Below are 14,202 nucleotides of genomic sequence, written 5' to 3'. Positions count from 1 at the left end.
AAAACACTCTCTAAACACACCAAAAACATACCAAACCAATCAACCTATAAGTTCTAACCAATATGCCATTCAAAGGCACCTTAGTTCATATCAATTCAAAATCACATTATAACCTAAACATACATCACTACAACCACAAACCTTTCAACCATTTCAACCTTATATAAACATATGTCAAGTCATATATTTACATTTCACTCAAAGTGACCAAAAGACACATTCTTACTAAGTATGACAAGTTCAAACTAACATATACTCAAAAGGCATAACCACACCAAGTTGGCCAAATAACATATTCATAATATCTATTATATATAAACCCTATACATGCCATTTATAGCCATATCCAAGGTAACTAAAAACTACCAAAATGACATATATCATGAATTAAATTGCAATAATCCATCTTTTCTCACATGTTTGATTATTAACCCTTTCCATTCATTTGTAAATATAACATTTTCCATTTCATAATTCCATTAACAACCATCAATTTGTATGCATACATTTCCATTAGCCTTTATTCACCCGTTGAACCATATAAAATTATGTCAGATACTCGGGAATACTCACACATAGTGTGCCTTTTCATATAACTGTATCCTTTTCAGTAATGCTTACACAAGCTGTGAAATGGGCCTGCTCACACAAGCTGTGGGTCAGGAGGTTAGCTAGACGATACTCTCACACGAATTGTGGAGAATCTGCAACAAATGTAGGACCTCAGCCATCGATAGGACATCCAAGACCAACACCTGAAACTATACAATCCCTAATGACATGTCATTTGTATCCTAAGTATTTGTAAGGTTCAAACAAGACATATTCCATGTCGAATTCCTTAACTTCTTACCAGTACACCATTTCAAATATATAAATCCATAAAGTTCACATTTTCCACATGTAACCATCAATGATACTATCATTACAATTTAGTCTAAACTACTAGTTAACAACTTATAATCAATCTAAGTTATACAAAACACAACATTACTCAATTATTCATTTAAAATATAAATTGACATGTTTAACCACTATACGAACTTACCTCAATCACCACAGTTGTTACAGCTAAGTCAAAAACTAATCCGAGACTTTTGCTTTCCCTTGATTCAAGTCTGTTTGATTCTTTTCTTGATCTAAATAGTAATTTAACTCAATTAAGTAATTCAAATAGTAAAAAAAAAATTAATTCTAGTTCATAACTCATTTTAATGTAAAATTATGAAATTACCCCTAATATTTTACCCTTTGTCCAATTTAGTCCATAATCCCAAAACTTGAAATTCAACCATTTTTAATTGAAACTCATGTTATCCAATTTTTACTTATACCTATATCAACCTACATTTTTCCTTATTTCACCAAATATACATGGAATTTACCATTTAAACAAATTAATCCTTAAACCCTAAATTCACTAAAAATCACTTAACAAAACATGTTCATTTAACAACCAAATTTAAGTGTCTATCAATTAACTTCATAAGCACAACAAATTCTTTCATGGAAATTTCTTCAACCTTTAACAGTTTTTCAAATTAACCCTCGGGTTAACTAAACTAAGCTACAACGAGTTCAAAAATATAAAAATCACTAAAAACAAGGATCAAAATCATACCATGCATCAAAGGAACTTGGCCAAATTTTTCTTAGCTTAACAATGGATGTTTCGACAAAAGCAAAATGAAAATGAGAAAGATGATAGCTAATTCTTTCTTGTTTAAGCACTTATTTATTAAATTACTACTTTACCCTAAGTTAATAAACTTATAAAATAATTAAATCATGTCCATCATTGTCCACCATATTAGGCACAATTACTATCAATATCCATTAATTTATATTTCTAAGGTCATTTAATACATTTAATTAATAGAAACCATCTTTTGCATATTTTACGGTTTGGTCTTTTTTACCTAATTAACCATTTAAAATTTAAAATTTCTTAACAAAAATTTGATACTGAACTTAAAATAACCATATATACATTAAATAAATATTAAAATATTTACTCACTTGTCAGAACTGTGGTCTAGAAACCACTATTTTCAACACCACTAAAAGTGGGTTGTTACAATAGTTCACTCTTTAAAGAATTTCAAGGGGAAGAGGTTTGGGATGGTAATGAAGATAGACTTGGAGAAGGCTTATAACCGAATCCGATGGGATTTCCTAGAGGATACTTTGGTGGAGACGGGGTTTGCATGTTTGTTAGTCAGGGTCATTATTCACTGCGTATCTTCTTCTTCACTTTAAGTAATTTGGAATGGTAATCTTACAGAGGACTTTAGGCCTTCACAGGGAATTTGGCAAGGTGACCTATTGTCGCCATTTTTTTTTATTCTTTGTATGGAGAAATTGGGTCAACTAATGAGGAATCCATGGAGCAAGGAAGGTGGAAACCGCTTTGATTGTCTAGGATAGGACTAGCTTTGACATACCTATTCTTTGCAATTGATCTGTTTTAATTCAGGGAGGCTGAAAGGGGGAAAAATTTCTTAATTAATGACCTACTGAATATTTTTTTCCATTTCTCGGGGAAAAAAGTTAATAGGAGTAAGTCCCAGACCTTTTTTTCTCCCAATGCTCTAGTTGATATAATGAATGGTATTTGTAACATAGTAAGTTTTGAACATGTGGACAATTTGGGGATGTATTTGGGCATTCCTTTGTTCCATGGAAGAGTTGGAAGGAAAACTTTTGGTTTTGTTGTGGACAAAATTTAAAGGAAGCTTAATGGATGGGATGTGAAGAAACTTTCTCTGGTAGGTAAAATTATGTTAGCGAAGGTTGTTATGTTAGTTATACCAAATTATTTTGTGGGTACAGTTCACATGCCTATTTTTATTTTTTATTTAGAAGCCGACTTCGTTGGATCATAAATCGACACTCTTGGCTTGGAAAAATTACCGTCGTCTTATGGATGCAGAGGGTCTTGGGCTACAAAATTAGTTGATCAGAATAAAGTATTTCTTCTCAAACTAAGTTACCAATTGTTGACAAGTACAGAGGCATTTTGGGTTCAAGTGCTGCGAAATAAGTATAGGATTTATGGGATATTATCGGTTTCTATCTCAAGGAATAATTGCTCCTATGTTTGGAGGTTTTTGTCAAAGGCATGGTATGAGTCTCTTAATAATGTCTTCTAGTCTATTGGTAATGGTAGGACGACTAATTTCTGGAATGATATTTGGCTCAGATTACATAGACCACTTGGATATTTCTATATTGGTATAGGTCAACTTGACACACTACATGTTTACAATGTAGTGGATGCTTCAGGAGGATGGGATTAGGTTAGCTTGAGGAGATGGCTTCCTAGATTGATTCTAGCTTATACTGCAGCTGTGATTCCTTCATCATCGACAAGTGTGTTGGATCAACTAATTTGGAAATGGTTGGTGAACGATAAGTTTTCATCAAAGGAAACTTACAAAAATCTATACTAGATTGAGTCTAATGGCTTGACTACTCAGTGGGAGCTAAGCTGAAAGGCCAAGACACCCCAACGAGTAAAGGTCTTTTTATGGCTTCTATGACAGAATAGGCTACTGACTAACGTGGAACGTTTGAAAAGGCATATGACCATAGATAGCTACTTCCCGAGATGTGAATATGGGGTTGAATATAGTATTCATGCGGTAAAGGATTGCTCCTTTCCAAGGGCTATTTGGTTGACGTTAGTACTAGTTTAGAGCCAGGTACATTTTTTCTCTTTACCTTTAGATGATTGGTTACAGTGGAACATAAAATATGTTAATTTTTATCCCAATGGTTGGACCATTTGGCATTCTTTATTTCCCGTTATTTGTTAGCTACTTTTGAAGAATTAAAATATGTTTGTTTTTTCAGATTCCCACAATTGTGTTCAATAAATAGTGGATATAGGCACAAGTTGGACGCGAAGTGTTTTATCAACGTATTTCAAATCTTCTCATTCTTTCGCTCAGGTAATAGGTTCACATTGGTCGCCTCCTAAAGAAGGTTATGTTAAACTTAATATTGATGGTGCTGTGTTCTATTCAAAAGCTTGTGCCTCTATTGGAGGTGTTACTAGAGATGCTAATGGGTTGTGGCAATGTGGTTTTTCAATGTCGATTGGAGAAGGTACAATATTTCAGGTTGAAGTAAGAGTGATGCTTGAATGGCTTCATTTAGCATGGAACAAAGGATTTTTGAAGCTGGAATTGGAGTGTGAAAACGCTTTGTTGGTTGAGATTATTCTTGCTGGTGGTGCTGCAGATAGCAAGCTGACGGAACTCTGACTGATATATCACATGCTTATTCGATCTTGGGAGGTTCGTGTCAGACATATTGTAACAACCTGTTTTCCAGTAGTGTGGAAAGTAGTGGTTTCAAGACTACAATTATGATGTGTCAGTCCGTAAATATTAAATAGTTAATATTTATGAGTTTATTAGTGTCATATTAAATTTTGGTTAAAAAATTTTAATGTTTAGGTAGTTAATTAATTAACAAGGTCTAAATCATAAAATTTATAAAGTTGCATATTATTGATTTCTCTTAACTAAATAACTTGAGAGTTAAATTTGGGGGTTTTATGTTTCAATTAGACTATAATAGTAAGTTATGGCCAGTAACTAGATGTATGAATTGAAAACCTTGTATTTTAATATATATATTTATTAATTAAACATAAGTTAAAGTAATAAAATAAAAACAACCAGGCATCCATCATCTTCTTTCTTTTATTTTTCTTAGCCGAACGCCATTGTAGGGAGGAGGAAGCTTTGATTTTTTCTATGTTCCTTGTATGTAAGTGTATTTAACTCTTGTTTTTAATGATTTTTATGTTTTTGTAATAGTTTTAGCTCAATCTAGCCAAATCAAGGATTAATTTGTAAAATTGTCAAACGTTTAGAATTTTACCATTGATGATTTTGATTTTTTTTATGTTAATTGGTTTTATTGGAAGCTTGGTTGTTAGATATGATTAAATTGTAAAGTGATTTTTAGTAATATTAAGTTAAAGGACCAAGTTGATAAAATAGAAATTTAGGCATGAAATTTTGTGAAAATTTCAAAAGTTAGGGACTGTATATAGACCCTAGAGTATTCGGATGACATGAGTTAAGTTGAAATTGTGTTAAATTTTGGAAGTTTTAGTTTTTAGAACTAAATTTTGGAAGTAAATGGATGTGAGTCGAGAAAGTAATTGATTTGAGCATTGTCACTCGAAAACATATTGAGCCAATAAACGTAGGATAGGATAGAATTGGCATGCCATTAAGTTTTTAATGCGCGCTATATGGGTTTGACTTGTGATGAGAAGGTGATTATTGATTCGTTACTATTCATCGAATATACCAAAGTTCGACATTCGTTGCGTACTTTCGTGTTACCTTTACAGTGATTCTAGTGTGTTAGCGGGGGCGGATGTAAGGCTTTCGAGCATGGCACCTAGTGCCCAGGTGTGTTTCGGAGGGATGTTATCATACGAGCTAGGTGTTTGATGGTCAAGTGTGTTCTTGGTTGGTTAAGCTCGTTTGAGCGTTCTAGATGGTTAATCGCGTATTCGAATCCGTTATATCATTCATCGGGTAGATTTCACTGGTAATATGATTTGTAATTCATATTGTAAATGGTTTATATAATTTTTTGATTGGTTAATATGATTTGATATTGAATGATCTAGTATAATTAAATTGATTATCTATTATGAGTATTGATATAAAGACTCACCTGTTGAATGGTTGTGATTGACAAGATTATAGTTTGTTAACTATTATTTTGTGATTTTTATGTTTTTATGGTAAATTTATCGTTTTAATCATTGAACTTACTAAGCTTTATTAAAGCTTACTCGTGTCTTTTCTTTTATTTCTTTGTAGATTACGTTTTGTGGAATCGGGTGATCGAATCAACTCAAAGAATCACACTATCCAGATATCTTTTGTTAGTTTTTTTATATGTTTATCTTTGGGTATATGGCATGTAATAGGCATGTTTTTTATATGCTTTGAATATTTACTACATGTTTTACATATGAGATTGATGCAAAGATGCTTAAGCTTGGTATTAGCTTGCTTGTGTATGTGCCTTTAATCTTGGTGTGAATATGTTCATATACAGTTCTTTTGGTCATTTGATATAAACCTTATGTAAGTGTTTGAATCATGGTATGAATGAATGTGAATGAATAAGAAGAAATGGTAAGTTTGGCATGAGTTCTATATATAAACTTTTGAACTTGAATGCAAATTAGTTTGGTGTGATATGTGAATTGAGGTTGATAATTGAATTGTGGTGTCAATGAGGACACATTGGTTAGGCACTTAGGTTGAATGTTTTGTCATGTTTTAGGCTTGTTTAAATGTGTTTTTAAAGTATGAAAATGGTTGATTTTGATTTAGCTTGGTACATAAGTTTTAGATGAAATTGCCTTGTTTTGGAAGCTTTTAAAGGTGCACACGGCTTGGGACATGGGTTGTCACACGGCCTTGTGCCACACTCGGTTGTGTGACTTATAAATTTTTGGTGAAGGATTTTTTTTCACACGGTCACAACTAGTTACACTAATAAAGAATGAGGCAGATGAACGTGGAAGTGGATTGTAAAGTTTGTTCAAGTCGCGGATTTGACTTAGGGCTTTAGACATTCAGAAAGAAACTTGGATTTTGACACAACCTGAAATGCAGATAAAACAATTAAAATAAATAGCTAAGATAATTAAAATAGAATAATAAATCGATGATTAGAACAATAAGAAAAAAATAAAAAAAGATAGATGGAAAGATAGAACGTGGTATGTAAAAGTCCGAAGAAGCCTTAGAACTATTTTATATTAAAAATATTTTCTTTATCTTTTTTGATAGCTAATAACTTGGGGCTTCCAATTATTCTTTGAATAATCCAAGTTTGATATGGCTGATAAAATCTTTCTTTTTCAGTAATACCAATAAGGCTACTTATTTGAATATAAAAATAATAGTAAAATAGTCTTGATTTACTTTTTGTGATAATATAGTTTTAATAATTGCAGGAAATTTTTTTAATAAATGAAAATTTTTTTTAATATAGTTTTCAAACTAATATTATCACAACCCCTTCAAGCGGTTCTAATTTCCCCTCCAAGAAAGCAAACTTGTCAAGGAAAAGATTGTTTAAAGTCTTCTAAAAGGAACTCAAGAGAAATTCTTGAAAAAAGGAAAACTCAAATAGAATTTATTACCTCAAAAGAGAAGTTGAATAATGATGAATTTTTTGATTTGTGTACAATGCAATGGCCTATGTACATAGGCTAACTAAATAAATCTAAATATAACTCTTAAGTATACTAAACTCTAATTTGTTCGAACAAGAAGTAGTTTTAAACTAAACTTTCTTGTTAACATAAAACTCCTAAATAACTTAAAATACTTATTAATTATCAAATATTCAGAATAAAATATTAATAAAATAATAAGAGCTGATAAATACAATATTGGGCTCATATATAAAAAAAATTAAGCTTAACGCCGGAACCCATTATGAAATGTTTAGGCTTGTGGGATCAATTAGGGTCCTTGAAGTGAAGTGCCTAAGCTTGTTAACATTTTCCATGTGGGCTTGTCATCATAGATTGAAAGTTTAGACCCACGTTCAAAACTAGTCCCTTCTAATTCATTCTTGCTCCAAAATCCATCTTCTTGAAGCTTCAACTTTTCTTCTTGAATTTTGTTCGTTATAAAGTCTTGAACAAATAAGTTGAGTTTTCTCTTTAGCTGTTTTGATTTGGATCTCATAGTTGGGCCTTGAGGGAAACTAAGCCCATCTTTATTATGGTCTTTAAATTGGACTGAGTTGCTTGTATCATTTCCCCCTTTCATAAAAGGATTCGTCCTCGAATCTGCAATATCAAAACGAGAAAGGTGATAAACCATAATATATACATATTTTTACCCCATGATTGGCATATTTATAGATGATTTTTCCTTGGTTTCATTGAATTTGATGCTCCTACTCCTTTAATTTCATGTTTTATACTCAAGAGAGCTTAGGATGGCGAAAAGAGCAAGAAATGGGCCAAAAATGGACAAATTGGGCCTAAATCAGTGTTTCACACGGTCTGGGCACTTCCACACGGGTGATCCACACACTCATGTGTGGCACATGGGTAGACCACATGCTCGTGTGTCATGGGCGTGTCGACATTAATCCAAGTCAGAATTGCACACGGCCTAAGCACTTGCACACGGGCGTGGCACACGGTCGTGTCCCTGTCAAGCCCAAGTCTAGTTCTACTCGGAAAAGGCTAATTTTGGGCTATTTTGGGAATTTGAAAGTCTATATAAACACCCTAGAAGAGGATTAGAGGGGACACGCAGAGTTGAAGGCAGAAAATACTCAAGGACAGCCATTAGAATCACCTCAGAGGCAGGATCTACATCAAGACTGAAGATTTCCATCCAATTTCCTAGAAGTCTTTGGGTTTCTTTATGTTTTGTTGTTTTTCAAACTTTGAGATGTTTTTCATTATTATGATGAACTTGTAACACCACTAACCCGTATCCATCGTTGAAACAGGGTTACAAAATGTTACCAGTACATACAGAACATTTACAGATTAATCGAAACATTACTATTCACTTTCTGAGCTCATATATATATAACGACCTTTATTTGGGCCCTCGAAGCCCAACATGAACATTAAAATCAAGTCAGAACTTAACTGATTTCTCATAAAATTTTTCACTTAATTTTTTTAAAAATTTTACTTGTGAACAGTACCCATATGCCCATGTGATTAGGCCTTGTGGATTCCACACGCCCATGTGGCTTGGGACACGCCCGTGTCCCTTATCCGTGGAGCTTTCTATTTATGATATCATTATCAATTTAGGGGCACACGGCTACATCAGACGCCTGTGTCCTAAAGTCGTGTTCCATACACGGATGAGACACACGGCCGTGTCTCTACCTGTATGGTCAATACCTAAGCTATTTTCCAAGCCTTGGTCAACCTTAATCTCTTACACACTCATACAAAATCAAAAGCATATAACAAGGTATTCATTTAATGATTAAACATTCTCAATTAAACTACAAACATAGTATTTGTATGTCATCATACATGTATCTCTCATACTCATTTTACCTTGTCTATTATGGTACAACTTATACTTTTATACCATGATTATCATCTTACCAAATATTTTCAACTTAATCATCAAGCATTCATATTTAAAGCTAGATCATATTTTCATAAAATACTACATTTCAGATGCGCGGAATAAAATACTTGCCTGAGACATGTCAATCCAACTTCATACCCAACAAGCATCATATTGAAACTAGTTATATATATACATGTCATGATATGTATCATTATCATACTGTTTTCTTATAAACATATATCATTTATTTTCCTCCTCCTCCTCTCCATTCCACATCCTTAATGTATATAACATTCTTGTAAGTACTATTTCACAATTTACTTATTAATGCTCACATCAAGCTATTCACACGAGTCATAGTCACTCAATTATTTATAATTCGAGCTACAGAGATCCAAATTAAGATCCGTAAATTTTACTTGAAACTAGACTCACCTATAATTCCACCATAAAATTTTCAGAATTTTTGGTTTAGCCAATTAGTACAGTTTATTCATTTAAGTTTCCCCTGTTTCACTATCTGATAGTTCTGACCTCTTTTCACTAAAAATTAATTATATCACAGTACAGAACTCGGATAATGTTCCTGTTGATTTCTATTGAAAATAGACTCATTAAAGATTCTAAGCATATAAATTTAAGCCTCAAATAAATTTTATCCAATTTTTGGTTATTTTCCAAAGTCAAAATAGGGGAACCCAAATTTATTCTGACCTTGTCTCACAAAATTCATTATATATGATAATTTACAATTCAATTGCTTACACCGTTTCTTCTATGAGAAGCTAGACTCAATAAGATTTAATTCAATATTTTTTCATCCTATAATTCGATTTTTAAAATTTATGGTGATTTTTCAAAGGTAACCTACTGCTGCTGTCCAAAACTGTTTTACTTCAAGATGTTTATTACCATTTTTCCTCTAAATTTCACAGGTCATACAATTCAGTCCTTGCTCAATTAGCCCATCTATGAAGCTAATTTTTCTCAATTAACATTTTATTCCATCATTCTAAACTATTATACAACCTTTAAAAATCAAAATTGTAACACTAAACCTTAATTCACAACTTTTTCATAATTAGGTCCTAAAATCAATTTCTATTGAAATTACTTGATAAAATCATCAAACAACAAAATCAAAGCTTCAAATTCATTTTATTTCATCATAAACAGCCAACACTTATCAATGGTAGCTTTCAAATTTGTCCATAAAATCAAAAACTAATGAATTAAACACTTGGACCTAATTGTAAAAGTCACAAAAACATAAAAATCTCAAAGAAAAGGGCAAGAATTGAACTCACATATTTTAAAGTATGAAAAACCAGTAACTTTCAGATCTCCCATGGCATTTTTTCTGAAGAAAAATGATGATATCTCTAGATTTTTCAATTTTGTCTTGTTTTATATGTTTAATTTGCAAAAGTTCCCATTTTGCCTTTGTTTCTCCTTGTCTTTTTGCTGATTTTCTTGCCCAACCGTCCAGCCCATACAATTTGGGTCCAATTGCCTTTTAAATTCCTCCTTTTTTATCACTTAACCTATTTAATCACAATTTAACAAATTTCGCACTATTTTTTTAATTTAGTCCTTTTTAATTAATTGACTAACCAAACGTTAAAATTTTCTAACGAAACTTTAATACTAACTTAATAACACTCCATAAATATTTATAAAAATATTTATGGCTCGGTTTATGAATTTGAGGTCTCGATACCTCATTTTCAACCCAATATACCTGATTAATTCTTTTAAAATCGCAAAATTCACTAATTAAAAAAAATTCTTTAAGTTCGCGCTTGGCCCATAATTATTATTTATTAAAATTTCTAAACTTACTTGTCGAATTTAGTGATCTCGAATCACTGTTTCCGACACCATTGAAAATTTGGCTGTTACAGAACTAAACTTCCTGAATACCTAAGGGAGATGAAACCTAGGACGAATCTTATTACTTATTAAGTTATATGATAAATACTTGTTCTTATTCTTAATTGTGAATTTAACCCTTGCTTTAATATTCTAGGATATTAATTCAGGTTTTTGATGTGCTTATTCAGTGGAACAAAAGTTCTTGTTTAAGAGTAGATCATCCATAATTAAGTGGGGTTGCATGCGATCATCCATAATTAAGTGGGGTTGCATGCAATCTTAGAGATAGGACGATAAGAATCTACCAGATTAGAGTCAAATCTAATAAGGGAATCCATAGATCGAGTTAATGCGAAAATAGGGGTTTTAATTAGAAAGAGATTTCAATTAATCAACCTAGAGTCAGTTGTTTTTAGTCTCGAAAGAGATATTAACATAAATCAGGGATTTCTACGATTTAAGTCAAGTGAATAAATCGTCTAATTCAAAGGTAATAAGTGAAGTCTAGGTGGATTCTTCCTTGGGTATTGTCTTCTCCATTGGTTTTCTAAAAAGTATTCTCCAGCTCTAATCTTTGTCGTAATATTAGTTAATTAGATAATTAGTTTAGTTTAAAAAAATTTCGTTAATTCTTAGGCTAGATAATAAGAAGATAGTAATTACTAGTACTTTTAGTCCTCATGGATACGATATTTTCGGTCTCACCATAACTATACTACTGTTCGATAAGTGCACTTGCCTTAAGTCAATTTTCAGTTAGTTTCACAACCATTAAGTTTTTGGCGCCGTTGCCGGGGACTAAAATATTAGGAACGCTTAATTTTTATTACTTTAGCCATTTTTATTTTTATTGTAATTTAATTCTATTTTTAATTTTGCTTAAATTACTAAGTTTTCTTTTATTTACTTCTCGCAGGTTTTTATAGTTTATGACTAAAAGAAATCCGTCAGGACCTCTACTTTTTGACAGTGAGATCGAAAGCACAGGTTGCAGAAACCGAAGAGAAATAAGGCGAAACCTAAAATACATAGAGGAAGGGCAAGAGGATGATATTCACACCACAACCAAGGAGATGGCTGAAAATTAGAATAATCCGCTACCTCCTGTGGTTACTGCAAATCCAGTAAATTAGAATCCTGCTCCTCGTACTATGTATGATTATGCTAAACCTACTTTAACAGGAACTAAATCGAGTATAGTTAGGCTTGCTGTACCTGCAAATAATTTTGAACTGAAACCTAACACGATTCAAATGATACAACAGTTTATTCAGTTTGATGGTTTGTAGGACGAAGATCCAAACACACATTTAGCAAATTTTCTGGAATTCTGTGACACTTTTAAGATCAATGGCATTTTTGACGATGCCACTCGCCTTCGATTGTTTCGATTCTCATTGAGGAACAAATCTAAATAGTGGTTAAACTCGTTACCACGGGGATCAATCACTACCTGGGAACAAATGACAGAAAAATTTTTACTAAAATATTTTTCGCCGGCTAAAACGGCTAAACTAAGGAATGATATTTCTTCTTTTGTGCTGATGGATTTAGAAACACTCTTCGATGCATGGGAGAGATACAAGGATCTATTGAGAAGGTGCCCTCACCATGGGTTACCTCTAAGGTTGCAGGTTCAGACTTTTTACAACGGTGTAAACCCTTCAACAAGGCAACTGATCGATGTAGCCGCCGATGGAACTTTAAACAATAAAACACCTGAAGAGGCTTACGAATTTATTGAAGAGATGTCACTGAATAACTACTAATGGCAAGTTATGAGAAAAAAGCTGACAAAAGTAGCCGGTGTTTTTAACCTCGACAAGGTTACTATGCTATCTAACCAGGTAGAACTTTTAAATAAAAAGATTGATGGTCTATATGATTCTACTCAGGTACATCCAGTGATGAGGTGTGATTCAAATGGAGGAGGAGCACAGAATGCAGATTATCCATCCTTCAACCCTAGCACCGAGAAGGAACAAGTCAACTATATGGGTAATAATTCTAGACCTCAAAATAATCTTTATAGCAATACTTATAATGCAGGTTGGAGGAACCATCTCAATTTCTCGTGGGGTGGTCAAGGAAATCAAAGACCACAACATCCTCCAGGTTTTCAACAACCACCTTAACAACAAGATAAGAAACCGAACCTTGAAGAGATGCTCACAAAATTCATCTCGGTATCAGAAACTCATTTTTAGAATATTGAAACAGCACTTAAGAATCAACAAGTGTTGATCCAAAGGCTCGAAACTCAAATAAGGCAGCTTGCTAAGTTGATTTCTAAATGACCACAAGGTAGCCTACCAAGTAACACTAAAATTAACCCAAAGGAGCAACTTCATGCCATTACTGTGCACAATGATGAAAGGTTAGTTGAAACTGAACCGAAACTGAGGCAAGATAATGTTGAAGATAAAGGTAAGGTTGATGTAAGCAATGGTACACAGAAACCAGTAAGCAAGGAGTATAAACCTCGTGTGCCATACCCTAATACGACAAGGAAAGACCACACAGACGAACAATTCGGTAAATTCCTTAAATTATTAAAAAAATTACATATTAACTTACTGTTTATTGAAGCTCTTTCGCAGATGCCAAACGCAATGAAATTTTTAAAGGAGCTATTGGCTAATAAAAGAAAGTTAGATGATGCGTCACACGTGGACCTAAACACAGTTTGCTCAGCCATCTTACAAAATAGACTACCCAACAAACTGAAAGATCCAAAGAGTTTTACTATTCCTTGTTTAATTGGTAGTTTAAATATTAAGAATGCATTGGCTGATCTAGGGGCAAGTATTAATGTCATGCCCTATAAAATGTGTAAAAAACTAGGTCTTGGGAAACCCAAACAAACTAGGATGACCATTCAATTGGTAGATAAAACAATTAGATTTCCTAGGGGTATTATTGAAGACGTGTTTGTCAAAATTGACAAATTTATATTCCCAGTTGACTTTGTTGTTTTAGACATGGATGAGGATAGTAACGTACCTTTAATTTTAAGAATGCCCTTTTTAGCAACTACTAGAACTATCATTGACGTTGGCACAGGTGAATTGATACTTCATGTAGGAGATGACACGATTAAACTTCAAGCTCGTGATTTTACTAAAATATCTAGTAATCGAGATGATTGTTTAAGTTCTGATAATTTGAGTAATATTACAACTCAAACTTCTTTGCAGGAGTCCTCTAG

General features: G+C 32.8%; 1 non-coding gene across 1 annotated transcript; it reads right to left on the bottom strand.

Annotated features, from left to right (window-relative positions):
• Nucleotides 1-12,505: 12,505 nt before the first annotated feature.
• Nucleotides 12,506-12,612, bottom strand: LOC128282561 (small nucleolar RNA R71). The gene has a single exon (XR_008272884.1). It is a non-coding gene; the product is annotated as a small nucleolar RNA R71 (small nucleolar RNA).
• Nucleotides 12,613-14,202: the final 1,590 nt, after the last annotated feature.

Source organism: Gossypium arboreum, chromosome 1 (genome assembly GCF_025698485.1).
Source record: "Gossypium arboreum isolate Shixiya-1 chromosome 1, ASM2569848v2, whole genome shotgun sequence".
Taxonomy (NCBI): Eukaryota; Viridiplantae; Streptophyta; class Magnoliopsida; order Malvales; family Malvaceae; genus Gossypium; species Gossypium arboreum.
The sequence above is the reverse complement of the archived record's forward strand: the minus strand, read 5'-3'. Positions and strand labels throughout refer to the sequence as shown.